The 19,130-nt window shown below is 41.2% G+C and overlaps 1 pseudogene; it reads right to left on the minus strand.

Moving 5' to 3' along the window:
- Positions 1-8,159: 8,159 nt before the first annotated feature.
- LOC110213950 (uncharacterized) lies at positions 8,160-10,991 on the minus strand (annotated as a pseudogene).
- Positions 10,992-19,130: the final 8,139 nt, after the last annotated feature.

A 19,130-nucleotide genomic window follows, 5' to 3' on the forward strand; every position in this document is an offset into this window, starting at 1 on the left:
CCCCTGCTCTCTTGTCCCCTTCTCCCCCTATTTTCCTGTAGGGTAAGACAGATTTCCATACCCAATTGAATGTGTATGTTATTCCCTCCTTAAGCCAAATCCTATGAGAATAAGATTCCCTCATTTCCTCTCACCTTCCCCTGTTTCCCCTCTACTGTAAGAACCTTTTCTTGTCTATTTCATGTGAGGTGATTTACCCCATTCTTCTTCTCCCTTTCTCCTTCTCCCAGTATAATCCTCTCTCACACCTTAATTTTATTTTCCAGATATCACCCCTTCATCTTCAACTCACCTTGTACCCTCTATCTATCTGTCTGTTTATACATACAAATAATTTTTTTTCCCTCCCACTACCCTAATATTGACAAAGGACTCATGAGTTACAAATAGCATCTTGCCGTGCAGGAATGTAAACAGTTCGACCTTAATAAGTCTCATGATTTCTCTTTCCTGTTTACCTCTTCCATGTTTCATTTCAGTCTGGTACTTGAAAGTCAAATTTTATATTCAGCTCTGATCTTTTCCTCAGGAATGCTTGAAAGTCCCCTATTTCATTGAATGACCATTTTTTAACCTGAAGGATTACATTCAGTTTTGCTGGGTAGGTGTTTCTTTTCTTATTGTATATTTAAGCTTGAGTATTGAAGTTTAAAATAAATTAATAAAAAATGATACTAGTTAACATTTTTGTAGCCTTATAAGATTTGTAAGACATCCTACCTATCTTGTCTCTTTGTTCCTGAGAGTAACCCTGTGAGGTAGGCACCACAGGTATTATTACCTACGATTTACAGATGAGAAAACTGAGGCTTTGAGGGGCTAAGAGAATTTACTTGGCTAGACAACATCAGAAGTGGGATTCATACTCAGGGCTCTCCTGGCACCAAGTCTCTAACTTTCTGCTTTCCCACACTGCCTCTCAGTAGGAACCCTCATCTTCCCACCCTCAGCTATTCCTTCTCCTCCCTCCTCTGCCACCAAATGTCAACTTCCCCATCACAGTGCCTGGGATATCACCATGAGAATTTCATCTCTTTGGGTTCAGTAATGGAAGCCCCATTTAAACTGAAGCTCCTAAGAGCTAAGTAGGATGGCCAATGAAATGAGAATCGGCATGGCATGGGGCAGCTAGGTGGTGCAGTGGACAAAGTGCTGGGCCTGGGGTCAGAAAGACCTAAGTTCAAATCAGGCCTCAGACACTTACTAGCTGTGTGACCCTAGACAAGTCACTCAACCCTGTGCCTCAGTTTTCTCAGCCATAAAATGAGCAGGAAATGGCAAACCACTCTTTTATCTTTGCCTAGAAAACCCCAAAATGGTGTCACAAAGAGTTGGACATGACTCCAGTGACTCAATAACAAGGGGAAAGATTACTAGGTTGGGATTCAAAGAAGCTGTGGTTGAATCCCAGCTCTGCTTCCTATGACATGACCCTGGACAAGTCATTTCAGTTCTCTGTGCCTTGTCTTCCTCGTGGATAAAATTAATGCATTGGCTTGGCTAGCCAGCCCTTGAAGATGATCTCAAATTAGGAAGAGACCTCAGGGACCATTAAGTTCCATCCTCTCATTTTACAGAGGAGGAAATTCCAGTCCAGAGAAGAGATATGACTTTCACCCAGGGCCATGCACTGAGGTAGTTAGGGAGCTAAAACTGGAACCCAGGTCTCCTGACACCTAGTTCCACTGCACAGGCTTTTTCTGATTACCTCTGGCAGGGAACTGGCCAAAGGGCTGTGCTGTGCTGATAAATATCATGTGGGGAGGTCATGACAAGCAGAATCTCCTTTCTCATTTGGTCTTCCCAGAATCAGAATCTCAGAGGGGATGAGAGTCAGAGGGATCTAGTCTAAGACCTACATGAACAAGGATCTCACCTACTCAAGAAATGATCACTTAGCCTTTGTTTGGAGACCTTGGTGATGGGGAACTCAATATCTCCTGAGGTAGCCCATTCTATTCCACTTTGGGGCAGTTCTAGTTAGAAAGGTTTTCCTGGGGTACCTACACGGTGCAGTGGATAAAGCACTGGCGTGGAGTCAGGAAGACCTGAGTTCAAATCTGATCTCAGACACTTACAAGCTATGTGACCCTGGGCAAGTCACTTAAGTCTGATTGCCTCAAAAAGAAAAGTTTTCCTGACATCAAGCTTAAACTTGTCTTCTTGCAGCTCCCCTCTTCCTACTTTGCTCTGAGTTCTATCCCCTGGGACACAATCCTCCAGATGAGCTCTGACCAGAGCAATGTACAAGACTCTATTCTCCTCAAGTACTGCCTGTAATTGTGTGGTGTGGGATGGTGAAAACAACAGCATTCATACATCTCCTTAAGTCTTACAAAGCATTTTTTAAAATATTATTTCATTCTAACCTCATAATAACCCTAGGAGGCAGAAACGAGAGGTGTTATTATCCCCATTTTTCAGATGAGGCAATGGAGATTAAGTGATTTGTCACGGGCACAGAGCTAGCAAGCATCTAAGGCTGGTTTTGCACTCTAGTCTTCCTGACTCCTGGTCCAGAATTCCGTCTACTGTTACCTAACTAAAGGAGCAGCTTGGTGGCTCAGTGAATAGAATGCCAGGCCTGGAGTCAGGAAGGTCTGAATTCAAATCTGACCTCAGACACTTACTGGTTGTGTGACCCTAGGCAAGTCACTTAACTCTGTTTGCCTCAGTTTCCTCATCTGTAAATGAACTGGAGAAGGAAATGGCAAAGCACTTACCAAGAAAACCTCAAATGGAGTCATGAAGAGTCAGACAACGACTGAAACAACTTAACAACAGCAAGCCATAGAGCACTGGACTTGGAGTCAGAAAGACTTGGGATTGAATCTCTCCTCCAGTATTTATTAGCTTAGTTGTGTCACCTTGGACAAGTCATTTGACCTCTCAGAGCCTTAGTTTCCCCATCTGTAAAATGGGGCTAGTAACACCTCTAGTACCTATCTGACAGGATTGTAGTGAGGCTCATATGAACATTAATACATGCAAAACACTTTGTAAATGTCAGTTTTAGCCTCTTGATACAGCCTAAGATTCCACGAATTCTCTTGCCTGTCTTCTGACATGGTTAACTCCTATGGAGTTTGCTGTCCACCAAGTTTCCCTCTCTTCCTCACTTGGTTTTTTCAGATGAACTACTATCTAGCTATACCCCCCTTGATACTACTGATCCAAGCTTTGTGTCACCTGCAAACTGTGATTTCACTTGTAATGTACCTATGTTCCTAAATAAAGTCACAGATTGAAAATTGAAAGATACCTTGGAGACCCCCAACTCCCTCATTTTCTACATTAAGAAACTGAGGCTCAGAGCTTATGGCTTGCCCAAGGTCATCTAGCTAATAAGCCTCAGAATCTCCCTTATTAATAGCCTGTGAGGTCCTTTGTGATCAGGGCCTGAGCCTTCTCTGAACTCTCCCTTACTGTTAATGTTGTAAAAACCACACAGGAAAAATTTGGGGTTTGTTTATTTAGCCCTTTCTTGGATTTATATCTGCTTACTCATTCAACCAAAAAGCATTTTTAAATGCCTACAGTGTGCCAGGCATTATGCTAAGGATGCAAAGAAAAAAAATGAAAACAAAGGAGGCAGTGCTTGCCCTCCAGAAGCTTTTATTCTATTGACCAGATAACCAGTATAAATATAAGGGAGGCAGCCTGGTACTGGGGAAAATAGCATGGGCTCCAGAATCAGAAGAGCTGGGTTCAAGTCCTACCTTTGATACTTAAGGTAATGACTTTGGGCAAATCACTTCACCTCTCTTGGACTCAGTTTCCTCGATTATAAAATGCAGGAACTGAATTAGAGGGCCTCTGAGATCCCTTCCAGCTCTAGAACTGTGACCCTCAATACACATAAAAAATAAACACAGTGTAAATTTGGCTTTGTCCAGCAACATTCATTTGAGGTCAAACACTCTCTTCCCAACTCTTGGAGGCCCCCAAAGCAATAGTTCTCTCTTCTGGATTCTATCCCACACCGCCATGATGTCACGGAAAACGTCTGGAAAATTACAGGTTTAAATATGGGTTCTGCTGTGTGGGTATGGTCAAATTACTTCCTTTCTCTGGGCCTCAGTTTCTTTGTCTGTTAATAATAGGATCCTTGCCTAAGTTGTGAGTCAGATCAGCCAGATATATTTGAAAACACTAGTTGTTATGCCTATAATGCTGTAGGGAGTGTGGGAACACAGACAAGAGAGAATATTTACACTGGGCTTATCCCTGGCAATGCCTGCATTTCTAACATCTGGAGGAATCCTGGGCCGTGTATCTGGGGTCCCTAGTTGCTGAGAATCACAATCTGACCACTGGCCAGTTGGCAGCTTTGGTTTTCTGGAGGAAGGAGGGTAAAGAGGGGTGGTCTCATCAGCCCAGGAATTAGGGTCAAGCTAAGGGGAGATTCTGGCCAAGAGAGGGGGAGAGGCTGGCTATGATTGGGAAGTTAGTGCTGGTATTTTGGAAAGACAGTGAGCTGAGGAGCCTTCCAGTGGGGCAGTGGGAAGGGGTCCTGATTTGTAGGAGCAGCAGATGCATTCCCAATAGAAGCATCCTGTCTTAGACTGTACTCTGGCCCCACTGAGAATCACAGAACATCAGAGCTGGAAGGAATGTTTGAGGTAATCACATTGTTGTGGATTCATGGTATATTGTGGGGTTGTTTCAAAGAATTCAGAGTCAGACCACCTCTAATCCAAATATAGGCATTTACTGAGGACTGATGCCCCTCAGAAGCAGGCTGAATTCCAAGAGGAACCAGCAACTTAGTAAGACAACACAGGTAAATTTAGTGTATAAATGATGCTGATTATACAATCAACATTTACATAGACTATAGGAATATGATTAATATTAAAAAAGGCAGGAGGGGTTTGTTAAGGGATTAGGTAATAGGAGAGGGGATCCCTTCTGTGGTTCAGTGGTCAAACATGCTGGTCATGCTGCTTTCTGATTGGCTAGCTATTGTGGTCCTGTCTGGGCAAGGTGGATAGTTACGTACTGTGGTCCTGTTTTGGGCTAAGTAGATGATGTGATTGTAGTTGAGTACAAGGATACACCTGTTCAAATATGTGAATTGGGTCTGGGGGGAGTGTCGCTAGAAGCAGTGGCTGTACTGAGTCTAGGGGCGGCTTTATTAGGATTCCTTCAACATCCAATTTCCTCATTTGATAGATGAGAAATCAGAAGCCCAAAGAGAATTGACTTGCCCATGTTCATACAGCTAAAAAATGGAAAAGCTGGGATTTGAACCCAGGTTTGTTTGTTTCTGTTTGTTTAAGTTCAGTGCTTTGCACTTTGTGTAAGGAAAAGGAGTAGGACCCCAAGTGAGGCTCTATATGTTGCTAAGGGTTTGTCCTTATGTGGCTAGAAGGAAGGCAGAATAGACATCTTTAGCCTCTTCTTTCCCCACCCTTTACTTTAAAAAAAATTAATATTTTATTTTTTCAATTACAAGTAAAAATAATTTTAGCATTCTTTTTAAAATGTTTTTTTCCAAATTCTCTCCCTCCTTCTTCCCTCTACCCCAATAGAGAAGGCAAGCAATTTGACATGTGTTATACATATGTAGTCATGCAAAACATATTTCCATATAAATCATGCTATGAAAGAAAACAGAGACAAAAAAGAAAACCCAAGAAAAATAAAGTAAAGGAAAAGTATCTTCCATCTTCATTCAAGCCCCACCAGTTCTTTCTCTGGAGATGGACAGCACCTTTCATCATAAGTACTTCAGAATTGTCTTACATCATTGTATTGCTAAGAATAGCTAAGTTATTCACAGTAGATCATCATACGATATTGCTGTTACTATGTACAGTGTTCTACTGGTTCTGCTCATTTCATTTTCCATCAGTTCATGTAAGTCTTTCCAGATTTTTGTGAGAGCATCCAGCTTGTCATTTCTTATAGTTCAATAGTCTTCCAATCACAATCATATACCACAATTTGTTCAGCCATTCCCCAATTGATGGTCATCCCCTCAATTTCCAATTCTTTGCCACTACTAAAAGAGCTGCTATAAATGTTTTTGTATGTATAGGTCCTTTTCCTTTTTGCTTTTTATCTCTTTGGGATGCAGACCTGGTAGTGCTATTGCTTGGTCGAAGGGTATGCATGGTTTTATAGCCCTTTGGGTATAGTTCCAAATTGCTGTCCAGAGTGGTTGACTCAGGATACAACTTCACCAACAGTGCATTAGTATTTTAATTTTCCCATATTCTCCCCAACTTTTGTCATTTTCCCTTTCTATCATATTAGCCAATATGATGGTTGTGTGGTGGTAGCTCTGAGTTGTTTTAATGCTCATTTCTCTAATCAATAGTGATTTGGAGCATTTTTTCATACAACTATAGATAGCTTTGATTTCTTTGCCTGAAAACTGTCTGTTGACATCCTTTAACCATTTGTCAATTGAGGAATGTCTCCTATTTTTATAAATTTGACTCAGTTTTCTATATAATTAGGGAATGAGGTCTGTATCTGAAAAACTTGATGCAAACATTTTTTCCACAGTAATGATTACCAACTATGTATTTTCTTCCTATTTATCCTACACACTCTCTCTTCTTTCACATTGTCCATTCTCAAAAGTGTTTTGCGTCTGACTTTTACCTCCTCAATCTGTCCGCCCTTCTATTTACTCCCACCCTTTTCTTATTCCCTTCCCCTCCTACTTCCTTGTAGCGTAAGACAGATTTTTACTCCCAACTGAATGTGTACGTTATTCCCTCTTTGAGCCAATTCTGATAAGAGTAAGGTTCACATGATCCCCTCTTCCCTTGCCCCATCTTTCCTTCCACCATCAAATCTCTTTTGGGCCTTATGTGAGATCATTTACCCCATTCTACCTCTCCCTTTCCCCTTCTCCCAGTGCATTGTTTTTTCTCTCCCCTTAATTTTATTTTTTTAGATAATCATCCCATCGTATTCGACTCACATCTGTGCCTTCCATGTATACTCCTTCTAAGTAACCTAATAATGAAAAAGTTTTCAGGAGTTGCAAGTATCATTTTACCATGTAGGAATGTAAACAGTTCAACCTTATTGAACCCCTTATGATTTCTCTTTCTTGTTTACCTTTTTATGCTTCTCTTGAGTCTTGTATCTGAAAGTCAAATTTTCTATTCAGCTCTGGTCTTTGCTAAGGAATGCTTTAAAGTCCTCTATTTTATTGAATATCTATTTTTTTCCCCTGAAGGATTATTCTCAGTTTTGCAGAGTGTATTTCTTAGTCATAATCCTAACTCCTTTGCTCTCCAAATATTGTATTCCAAGCCCTCTGATCCTTTAATGTAAAAACTGCTAAATCTTGTGTTATCCTGACTGTGGTTCCACAGTATTTGAATTGTTTCTTTTTCACTGTTTGCAATATTTTCTCCTTGACCTGGGAGCACTAAAATTTGACTATAATATGCCTGGGAGTTTTCATTTTGAGATCTCTTTCAGGAGATGATTGGTGGGCTCTTTCCATTTCTATTTCACCCTCTGGTTCTAGGATATCAGGGCAATTTCTCTTGATGATTTTTGTCTTAATAAATTATTTAATTTCTGTTTCAAAATTTTTGTTATGTTTCTCATCATGTGTGTATAGACATATGACATTTAAGCTATTGTGCATTAAATAGGCTTTTGTAGCTTCTGTAAAAGTCTTGGGAACCTAACCATCAAGCTTAGCAATGTACCTAGAGGAAAAAGAAACTGTCTTCCAAACAACTACTGTAAGATGGACCTTTAAAATAAAAATGATATATAAATAGGGGACTATCTATACTCAAGCTATAATTTTATTTCATTAACAGTTTCCTACAACTTTTGAAATACAGCAATTTCTCTCTATATATAGATAGATATATATATATATGTATACACACACACACAACACACACACACACACACATATATATATATGTAACTAGTAACATCCTTGATCAGACTACTAATTAACCCCAAAGTTAATCAATGACAGGCCTTAAAGTAACCTCAATGATTTCTCGGTGGCAGCTAATGCTTTGAAGGGAAACAGGGAGTAGGAGAGCCCTTTTTTTCTCATATTTTAAAAAATCATCACAACTTGTGACAAATTCCTCATATTATGACAGCTTAAGTATGGATATTTAACAAAGTGATAAATTGAGCTACAGCTTTGTCCACATTTATTACTCTCCTCTGTGAAGTTGTTAATGTCTAATAAGAGCTGAACTATGGCTGAAGGCTTCCCCACGTTCATTACATTTATAAGGTTTCTCACCAATATGAATTCTGTGATGTTGTGTAAGGTGTGAGTGGTTGCATAAGTCTTTTCCACATTCATTACATTTGTAGGGTTTCTCTCCAGTCTGAATTCTCTGGTGTTTAGAAACGGAGGAACTATGACTGAAAGCCTTTCCACATTCTTTACACTTAAAGGCTTTTTCTCTGGTATGAATTCTTTGACGTTGAGTGTGGCACACACTCTGATTGAAGGCCTTCCCACATTGATTACATTTATATGGTTTCTCTCCAGTGTGAATTCTCTAATGTTGAGTAAGATGTGAATGATTGTGAAAATCTTTCCCACATTCATTACATTGAGGTTTCTCTGTAGTGTGAATTCTCTGATGTTGAGTAAGTGCTGACTGTTTTTGGAAGGCTTTCTTACATTCCTTACACTTAAAAGGTCTTTCTCTATATGAATCCTCTGGAGTTTAGTAAGGCATATAATCTGATTAAATGCTTTCCCACATTCACTACAATGATAAGGATTCTCTTCAGTATGAATTCTCTGATGTTGAACAAGGTGTGAGTGCTTTGGGAAGGTTTTCCCACATGCATTACATTCATAGTCGCTTTCTTTAGTGTGAATTCTTTGATGTTCAGTAAAAGATGAACTCTGAAAGAACGCTTTCCCACATTCAATACATTTGTATTGCTTTCTCCTGAATGGAATCTCTGAAGGTGAGTAAGATGTGTCCTTTGACTGAAGGCTCTGTCACATTGATTACATTTATAGAGTTTCTCTCCAATACGAACTTTCTGCTGTTGGGTAGGCTGTGAGGGCTTATGAAATGTTCTCTCATACTCATTGTACTTAAAAGGCTTTTCTCCAATATGAATTCTCTGATTTTGTGTGAGGCATGTGTTCTGATTAAAGACTTTTCCACATTCACCACCTTTACATGGCTTTTCTCAAGTATGAATTCTCTGATGTTGTGTAAGGCATTTGCTCTGGCTGAAAGCTTTCCAACATTTATTACACTTATAGAGTTTCTCTCCAGTATTAAATCTCTGACACTGAATGATGCATGAATTACAGCTAAAGACTTTCTCACATATGTCACATTTATAAGGTCTTTCTCCCTTTATGAATAATTTGATGTCGAGTGAGGAATGAACTCTGACTAATGGCCTTCCCACGTTCAATGCATTTAAAGGGTTTTTCTCCAATATGAATACTCTGATGCTGAGTAAGGGATGAGCTCTGAATGAAGGTTTTCCTGTATTTGTTACACTTGCAAGGTTTTTTCTGTGTGGAAAATGTCTGTTATTTATTTTGGTCCAAATTCTATTTGGAGCTTTTCCCACTGATATTAACTTTATAGGTTCTGTCTCCTATAGAAAGTCTGGAATGGCTTTCAGAGTTTAAATTCAGAAAATGTCTATCACATTCATTGTGTTCATAGCCTCTCTTCCTAATAGATGACTTCTCATGGGTAAATTTCATTTGCCTGAAGCATCTCTTCTGTGAGAAGTATTTCTCTTGAGTTTCTTCTGTGAGGTTTTCCTGTTTCCTTGATAACCCATCCTCAACATTAAATTCTTCTTCAAATATAATACCCTGTGGAATAACTCCTATGAACTGTTCCTTTGCATCTTGATTCTACTTCAGAAATAAAATCTTTGGTTATATACTTAGTCTTCCACTTCCTTTGGACTTCACTTTCTTTAACTCCATGGAGATCCAAAATCCAGAGCTCTCCTCCTTTCTCTAAATGGGAAATCACTTCAGGTTTGAAAACTGGGATTCCCATCGTCACAAAGATGGTGTTAGAGGTAGAATTTGAACCCAGGTCTTCTTGACTCTAAGTCCAGCACTCTTTCCATTCTGCCTCTGAATGAGTGATAGGATCATATTCTGGCTTAGGCCTGGTTATAATTAACATGACTGATATCACTTGGTCTCCTGTCTTCTTCACTTGGAGGACAGTAAGAACTTTGTGATTTCTTAAAGGCAGCTCCTGAAATACTTTAGATGGACAAACATCATCTTTTTAATCCTTTGATTATTATTTTTTTTATGAGGCAATTGGGGTTAAGTGACTTTCCCAGAGTCACACAGATAGTGAGTGTTATATGTCTGTGACTGGATTTGAACTCAGGTCCTCCTGACTCCAAGGCCAGTGCTCCATCCACTGTGCCACCTAGCTGCCCCTAATCCTTTGATTAACCAACAATCCTCTGAGGCAGGCACAAGAGTCTTTGACAGATGAGGGAAACTGAAGCCAAGAGAGGGGAAGCAGCTTAATCAAGGTCACAGAGCCAGTTATTGGCACAGCCCAAAATGAAACCCAATGGCAGGTGTTTAAGAAATGCTTTCTTGCTTACTTGACTTGCCAGTGCCTTACCCATTGTGTGGCCTACATCATCTATTCATAGCTCCACCCACAAAGCAACTTTCCCAGGTAGCAAGTCTGGGGACAACAGTTCAGCTCATCTCACAGCATGCTCTTTCACCTTGGGTGCAGATTACTAGTCCTTCTTCCTCCACTTTCCCATCTTTTTTTGATCATGGCCTTCAGGTAGTCTAATAATTTTTAAATTATCTCTCCTGGATCTATTTTTCAGGTCAGTTGTTTTTCCAATGAGATATTTCACATTTTCTTCTACTTTTTCATTCTTTTGATCTTAATTTGTTGTTTCTTAATGTCTCATACAGTCATTAACTTCCACTTGCCCAATTCTAATTTTTAAGGAATTATCTTCTTCAATGACTCCCTTACCTTCTTTTCCATTTGTCCAATTCTGCTTTTTTAAGTTCTTCTCTTCGGTGAATTTTTGTACTTCCCTTTCCGTTTGGCCAATTCTGCTTTTCAAGACATTCTTCTCTTCATTGGATTTTTGTGCCTCTTTTACCATTTGGCCTATTCAGTTTTTTAAGGTATTGTTTTCTTCAGTAAATTTTTTTTTGGTACCTCCTTCACCAAGCTGTTGCCTTTTTTTTTCATGATTTTCTTGTATCACTCTCATTTCTCTTCTCAATTTTTCCTCTACCTCTCTTACTTGATTTTTAAAATACTTTTTGAGCTTTTTCTGTGGCCTGAGACCAATTCCTGTTTTTCTTGGAGGCTTTGGATGTGGGAGCTTTGACTTTGTTGTCTTTTTTTTTGTTTATGTTTTGATCTTTCTTATCACCATAATAACTTTCTATAGTCTAGGTCTGCTGTTTGCTCACTTTTTAGCCTATTTCTTGACTTTTAACTCTATGCTAAAGTGGGGCTCAGATTCCAGAGTGGAGAGGGCATTGTCCCAAGCTTCAGGCTTTTTGTACAGCTGTTTTCAGAGATAATTCTGGGGACCTGAAAGTTTTCAGTTCTTCCCAGGTGGTATGATCTAGGGAGAGATATGCTTACTACTCTTTTGCAATATACACTGGTCTGTGAGTGACCACAAGCTCTCTTTTCTACCCTGGAACTGCCCCGGGTCTCAGCTCCTCTAAGGCTACAAGTTTTGATGTGCCAGTGCTCCTCCTTGTCCTAGGACTGAGACCCAGAACCAAGTATAGGCAATTCAAGTTCTGCTCCTGGTGCCAGCAAAAGGACACATATAATCTTCTGATTATATTCTTATTATATTCTTCAGTTGTCTAACCCCTTTACTATCTGTGGGCTGAGAGATCTGGAAAATGACACTGCCACCACTGATTTAGTTGCCCCATCTCACCACCATTCTCTAAGGGAGATTTCATTCCTGTCAGGAGGGAAAGCAGAACGTTGGGTCTGGAGGCACATTTATTTTTAAATATAAAAATATTTTATATATTTTATCTCATTTGATCTTCACAACAACACTGGGAGATAGATGCTATTATTATCTTATTTTACAGATATAAATTGAGAAACTGAGAGAAATTAAGTGAGTTGTCCAGGGTCATACAGCTAGTAAGTGGCAGGGAGGGGGGGGCATGATTTGAACCTATGTCTTGCTGACTCCATGTTCAGCATCACCCAGCTACCTCTAAAGCAAACTAGGGATCATAGGGGTGGGAAGAAGGAAAGCACTAAAACTGGAGAATAACAGGAAAGGCCTTATCCTGAAGGTTCCTCTTGAGCTGAGTCTTGAAGGAAACCAGGGATCCCAAGATGCAGATGTGAGGAGGGAATGTTTTCTAGGCACAGAGATGAGAGTATCACATCTGAGAAATAACAAAAGCAATCTGTCTGAGCCTTGGAGTATGCAAAGGAGAGTAGTAGATCCAGGAAGGCAGGGAGAGGTCAGCTTGTGAAGAGATTTGGGTCAAACAGAGGAATTTTCTGACTACAGAAATCCCCTGGATTTGCTTGGTACAAAATTGGGGTTGACATGGCAGTAGCTACACTTTAGGAAAATCATTGAACTACTATGTGGAGGAAAAATTGGAGAGAGGAGATATTTGAGGAGGGGAGAACAATTAAGATGCCACTGAAATTAGAAGGCCAGGCAAGAGGTAAGGAGGGCCAAACCAGTGATGTGCTAGAACTGTCTCCAACCAGCCTGAGAAAGCTGATTACTGAATTTTCAGTGGGAGCATTTATACCTTGGAAATCAGAAAATACCACAAATCAGGGCTTGATGTATTGTTTTGTTGATTGCCTAGACTTAAGAAACTGATGGAGAAAATGTTAATAATGGAGATTAAACTTAAAAGCACATCATGTGCACTTTTTTTTTGGAGAGCTGGCTGTTAAACATTTACAAGTATACCACTGACCTGAATTAGGGTAGTGGATGTGCGAGTAGAGAACAGGAAGTGATATGAGAGATATTGTGGAAGTAAAAAGACAAGAACTGCAACTATTATGGGCTAAGCCTAAATTTGGCTTAGTCAGCAGGTTACAGATTTTTAAAAGGTACTTGTGAATCATAGAATCTAATTTATAACTTTACAAATAATTAAATGTTAAAAAACCACTAAATCTAGTTTTTAAGGAATTATTTTCTTCTGTGAGTTTTTCTTTTTCCATTTGGCCGATTCTGCCTTTTAAGGAGTTTTCTCTTCAGTGAATTTTTGTGCCTCTTTTGCCATTTGGCCTATCCTGTTTTTTAAGGTGTTATTTTCTTCAGTATTTTTTGTGCCTTCTTTATGAAGATGTTAAGTTTTTCTTGCATTTTCTTTTCTTTTCTCCATTTTCCCCCCTCTGCTTCTTTTATTTGATTTTCAAATTTTTTTGAGCTCTTCCAGGGCCTGAGATTCACATTTTTCACATTTTTCTTTGAGGCTTTGCATGTAACTGTTTTGATCTCATTATCTTCTTCCAAGTTTGTGTTTTGATCTTCCCTGTCACCATAGCAATTTTCTGTGGTCAGGTTCTTTTTTTTTTCTTTCTTTTTCTTTATGTTTGCTCATTTTTAAGCCCTTTTTTTTTTTGCTTTTAATTTAATGTTAAAGTTGAGCTCTGCTCCTAGGGTAGAGGAAGCACTGTCCCAAGCTTCAGGTTTTCTGTGGGACTATATTCAGAGCTAGTTCTAGGGGTCCATAAGTTTTAGCTCTTCCAAGGTGGTATGACCTAAGGAGAGGTGTGGTCAGTGCTCTCCTTGCCTGTGCTCTGGTCTCTGAGTGACCAGAAGAACTCTTTTCTGCCCTGGAACTGTGACCAGGGTCCCCACGCCTGCTAGTCCCTCTCTTCACCCTGGGACTGTGACCCAGAGCCACTTAAGGGAAATTCAACAGAATTCTGCACCTAGTGCCAGCAGGGGATCTCCTATAATCTCCTTCTGACCAGTCATTTGACCCTCTTACCATTCGTAAGCTGAGAGCTCCAGAAGGCCAATGATTCAGTTGCCTCTAAGGCCTGCTGCTGATTTGCTGGGGCATGGCCTGTGCTGGTGCAGCCTGCACCAGGCTGTACTGTAGTCTCACTCCAGTGGGACAGACCTTTCTCACTGACCTTCTAAATTGTCTTAAGCTAGAAAATTGTTTTATCCCATCTTTTTATAGGTTCTGCTGCTCCAGAATTCATTTTGAGGTGTTATTTTGTAGTTGTTTGGAGATGAATTTGGGAGAGTTCAACCTAGTCCCAGCCTTTTCTCCACCATCTTGGCTCTGCCCCCAAAACATACAATCTAAAAATAAAAGGGATATTACAATATGAGACAGTTTCAGCAGGCACCAAACCAAGAATTCAAGGAAGTGCCCCTTTGGGTGGAAAAGCCACAGAAAAAAACCCTGATTATACCCCTCTCCCACTGCTCCCCTGCTCCCTGGCCAACCCGTTTACAATTCAAGCCATCAGGTGTGTAATGCACCATGAAGGGCTAAATTAAGTAAGGGACTGGGTAGAGGACCAGACCAACCACAACAGAGCTAGTAGCCCACCTAAGCTCCCACCATAGTAATTCATTGGCTACATAGAGTGAGTGAAAGTAAGGAGTCAAGGGTGACTGGAATGAGGTGCCCTTGAGAAAAATGGTAAAGTTCAGAAGAGGGGCAGGTTTGGGGAACATAACAGATTCTGCTCTTGACATGTTGCATTTGAGATGTCCAAGGGTCCAAGATGATTCAGGACTACAGCTCAAGAGAGAATCTAGGGCTCTGGAGAACATCTGCATAAAAGTGACCATTGACCCTCAGGTTGCTGATGAGAAATGAGAAACCCAAGAGAGGGGGGGCCCAGTACAGAGCCTTACGATGTGCCTTCACTTAGGAGGAGTGACATAGGAGCTCCATAAAGGCAAGGTCCATGTCTTCTCTCTTCTCCTACACAGGGCCAGGTCCAAAGGAAGGCTTATTAAATATGTATTGAACAAATAGATGCTAGCACTGGGCCTGGAATTCAGAAATTTGTTGTTGAGTTGTTTTTCAGTCATGTCTGACTCTTCATGACTCCATTTTGGATTTTCTTAGCAAAGATACTGGAGTGGTTTGCCATTTCCTTCTCCAGTTCATTTTACAGATGAAGAGCTGATCAAATAGGGTTAAATGATTTGCCCAGGGTCACCCAGTAAGTGTCTGAGGCCAGATTTGAACTCAGGAAGATGAATCTTCCTGACTCCAGCCCCAGCACTCTATCTACTACATCACCTAGCTGCTTGAGTTCAAATATGGCATCAGACTCTTACTAGCTATCTGACACTGAGCAAGTCACTTAACCTCTGTTTGCCTCAGTTTCCTAAACTATAAAATGGGGCTAATAATAGTACCTACTTCCCAGGGTTGTTTTGAAAATCAAATTAGATAATCTTTATAAAGCACTTAGCATAGTGCATTGCACATAGTTGGCGTTACATAACTAGTTAACATTGCCCATCTTCTGGTCAAGTTGTCCAGCTTCCTGTCTTTGCATGGAACCATCTCTCATCCTTCTATTCTCTAGGAAAGAAAATCAAAGGTAGAGGCCAGCATAGGTAGGGTCCATGTACCATGTGCTAGACAAGGAGAAGATCTGGGGATCTCAGCAGACTACAAACCCAAAAGGAATAAGACAAACAATGTCAGATTGTTTTTTTTTTAAACAAAGTAGTTAAAAAGTCAATAGTAAACCAAGTTCCATTCTCCCCAGGGTTGAATATTTCATACAGCTACACTTTAAGTTCAGTGTTTGGAAATAATCATGATTAGGCAAATACAACTCAAGCCACCGTTTCAGAACATAATCTCCTCACAAAGCAGCCAAGACCTTAAACGAAGTAGCAAAACATTGAATTGGTACAGAATTGTAAATAAAATACAGAAGAACATTCTTAGCATCACCCCCCACCACCATCATAGACAAATGAGACTGGCCTCTTACAGATGCCTGAAGAATTAGAATCAAGTTTCGCCTCAATGCCTAATGTATCCAGAGAGGAGGGAGATTCACACATGGGTCTCAAGAGACTGAGTAAATAGAGAAGATGATTTTGTCCTCAACAGAAAGAGGAGAGCTTGAAATTGAGGCTGAGAGATGACAATTCCTTGTAGTGTTAAGAACAATGGATTTGAATTTGGGGGATCTGCATTTGAATTCATACTTTCCCATTTAGTAGCTGCTGCATACAACTCTTTGCTTTTCTCAACTTTGGTTTCCGTATCTAAAAAGACACAATCATCCTTACACTGCCCATCCTGCAGGGTTGTTTCGAAGAAAAGGTTTATAATTCTGAAAGTACTAATAATAACTCACACTGATCGGGTGCTTTCAGATGTATAGAGCACTTTTCTCATGTCTTGAGCTGAAGATGGGAGAACAAGTAAGTGAGTTCAGTTCATCAGACCCGGGTAGGTGAATTCCAAAATTGGCACTGATGCATTCTGGGAGAGAAGACACCCTTGTCGTCTGGAGCCCATAAAAGCTCAGTCACTCCAGCCTGGAGAGGGTGAGGATGAGCCATGCTAGGCTTTGAGAACTATGGCTAGCCAAAGTTAGGGCTGAGTTAGTCTGAGGCAGGGCAGATTCCTGTTACGTGTATCTCTAATTTCCTTACTTGGGAGTGTTATTTCTCAGTTTGCACATTCTCTTTTCCTTTGTACATAAGGCACTCCTATGATGTGGAGTGTGTAGAGGTAGCAGGGTAGCAGAGGCAGAAGGAACAAATTGTTGGCCAAGGTAGCCTCGACTAAGGAAGACAGAAGATAAATGGGGGCTGAATCTCTCAGATCTCTGAATTCAAGAGGCCAGAAGGTCCAGGACACTTAGTGCCTTGAGGGAAGATAAGTTCAGCAATCAGGGAGGCTGAGATAGTACGAAAAGATGGAAGCACTGGTGCAGTGCAAAGGTTTCCTGGATTGAGGCCAAGCCAAAAAAAGCCCATGGTCTGGGAAGCAGATGGGTTCCCTTATTCCTTTAAGCCTGAGCTGTTCTCCTTTGTCTCCTCCAGCTTCCTGGTAGGCCCAGGAATCCATGTCTGTTCTTCAGAAGAAGCCTGCAATCTGAAACATGAACCAAGATGACTTGGGCTCAGCCAGAAGCCCATGTCCAGGTTACTGCTTCCAGGTAGCATGGTAGGGTAGGTGCACCCCTCTGATGGGGCAGGAGATTGAGTGCCTGTCAGGGAAGGCAACTGATAATCAAGGGACTCCAAAGAGAAACTAAGAGGTTCTTAAAGGAGAGGAAAGAGGGGGCAGGAGAGGGCAGGTGAGAAGCAGCATGGTACAGTGAAAAGAGCATGGGATTTGGAGTCAGAGGTTTGAGTTCAAATCCTATGTCTGCCACTTACTATCTGAGCTTGAGCATTATTTGACTTCTCTGGGCCTCAGTTTCCCCATCTGTAAAATGGGAGGGTTAGAAGTAGAGAAGCACTAAGGTCCTTTCCAGCTCTAAATCTACAAACCTACAAAACCATAAGGTCTGAGATAGAGGAACTAAGTGGCTGAGGACAAGTAGACCAAGCTGTGATCAGAATCCCTGTGGAGATGGATTTAGATGGCAGGGCGGCTGGATGGTTCTCTGGCTTTCAAATAGCCCCACCTTCTTAGAAGTTTCTTAACAATGCCTTTGTGCCTCCTGAATGTGAAGACAGGGGCTTCTCTTTGAGGCAAATGGAGGGCTTTCCAGGCTCCTGTCCATGTAAGAGTTTCCAAGGAATAGGTCCCTGATGCCTGGGAGGAAGAGGAGAAACAAATTTGTCTCTTTCTCTGACCCTCTTGTTGCTTTCCCTACTCCTTACAGAAGCTGCCCCAGAATCCAAGCACAAGAATCTCAGAGCACCTTATTCCTTTCAGAAAAAGCCCAAGCAGCTATGCATGTTAGTCCTTCACAATAATTCACTCTTTGGGCCTTTGAGAGACACTCCATTTCATAAATGTGGAAACTGAGGCCCCCTGAGATCACAGGATCATAGAATCTGAGAGTTGGAAGGGCCATCTAGACCAATTCACCCCTAAAAGGAATCTCAACTCTAACATGCCTGATGAGCAAAACTACAGCCCCTGAAGACCTTAAGGGAAGGGGAAACTACCACCTCATCACTTGCTTCATCTTCCTCCTACCAGGGGGAAGGAAGCTGCTGTGTCCTTCTCCACTGCCCATGCGGTCCGTGCAGGACTTTCTGGTCTCCTTGGCTGCCATCTGTTTTTGGCCATTGGCCTGACTTTACAGTTTCTTATACTTGTTATTGTTGGGATACAGTAAAGAGAAAAGAAATGTGGTTTACTGTTTGTGCTGGGCCTTCCATGAGTCTGCACCTGGTTTGGAAAGATGACGTTCTCTCCTCTTCCACCTCCATGCTTTTTCACATACAAACCTCCATTCCTATAGTGGTTCACCACCATGTCTCCACCTGCTGAAATCTTTCCCAGAATCACAGCATTTTAGTCATAAGGAAGCTCCAGGGTTATCTTACCCAGCTCATGCCCCAAAGAATTCCCGCTACAGCATACCTGATACATGCCCACGCAGTCTTTGCTTGGAGACCGCCAATAAGGGGAGCCCACCACCTCCCAAAGCAGATCATCTACCTTTCAGATGCCTCTAATTGCTAGGATGTTCTTCCTGACATTGGCCCTTTTGCAAATTCCGCCAAGTTCTATCCTCTACATCCAAACAGACCAAGCCCAATCCCTCCCTTCAAATATTTGAACCCAGCTATCAGGTCCCTCCTAAATCTTATCTTCCCCAGACGGATGTCCTGAGTTCTTTCAGTGCTCCTTATGACATAGACTCAAGGCCCTCCCATGGCACTTTCTAGCTTTTCAATGTCCTTCAGTAATAGGGCACCTAGAACTGAGCTCGGGACTCCACATGTGGTCTGCCCAGGCAATGGCGCAGAAAGACTGACTCACCTCCTTATTCCAGGAAGCAAGCCCATTTTTCATACAGCATAAGGCAGAAGGAGCATTTGGGGCTGCAAAAGGAACATTGCAGGATTGACTCATCTTGAGCTTGAAGTCCACTAAACCCTCAGATCTTTTTCAGAAAAAAAAAAACAAAACCTGTTATCTTATCACCCCTCCCCAATCCTGTAGTTGTGACATTGAT

This window comes from Phascolarctos cinereus, unplaced genomic scaffold (genome assembly GCF_003287225.1).
Source record: "Phascolarctos cinereus isolate Bilbo 61053 unplaced genomic scaffold, phaCin_HiC Scaffold_3;HRSCAF=262, whole genome shotgun sequence".
NCBI lineage: Eukaryota > Metazoa > Chordata > Mammalia > Diprotodontia > Phascolarctidae > Phascolarctos > Phascolarctos cinereus.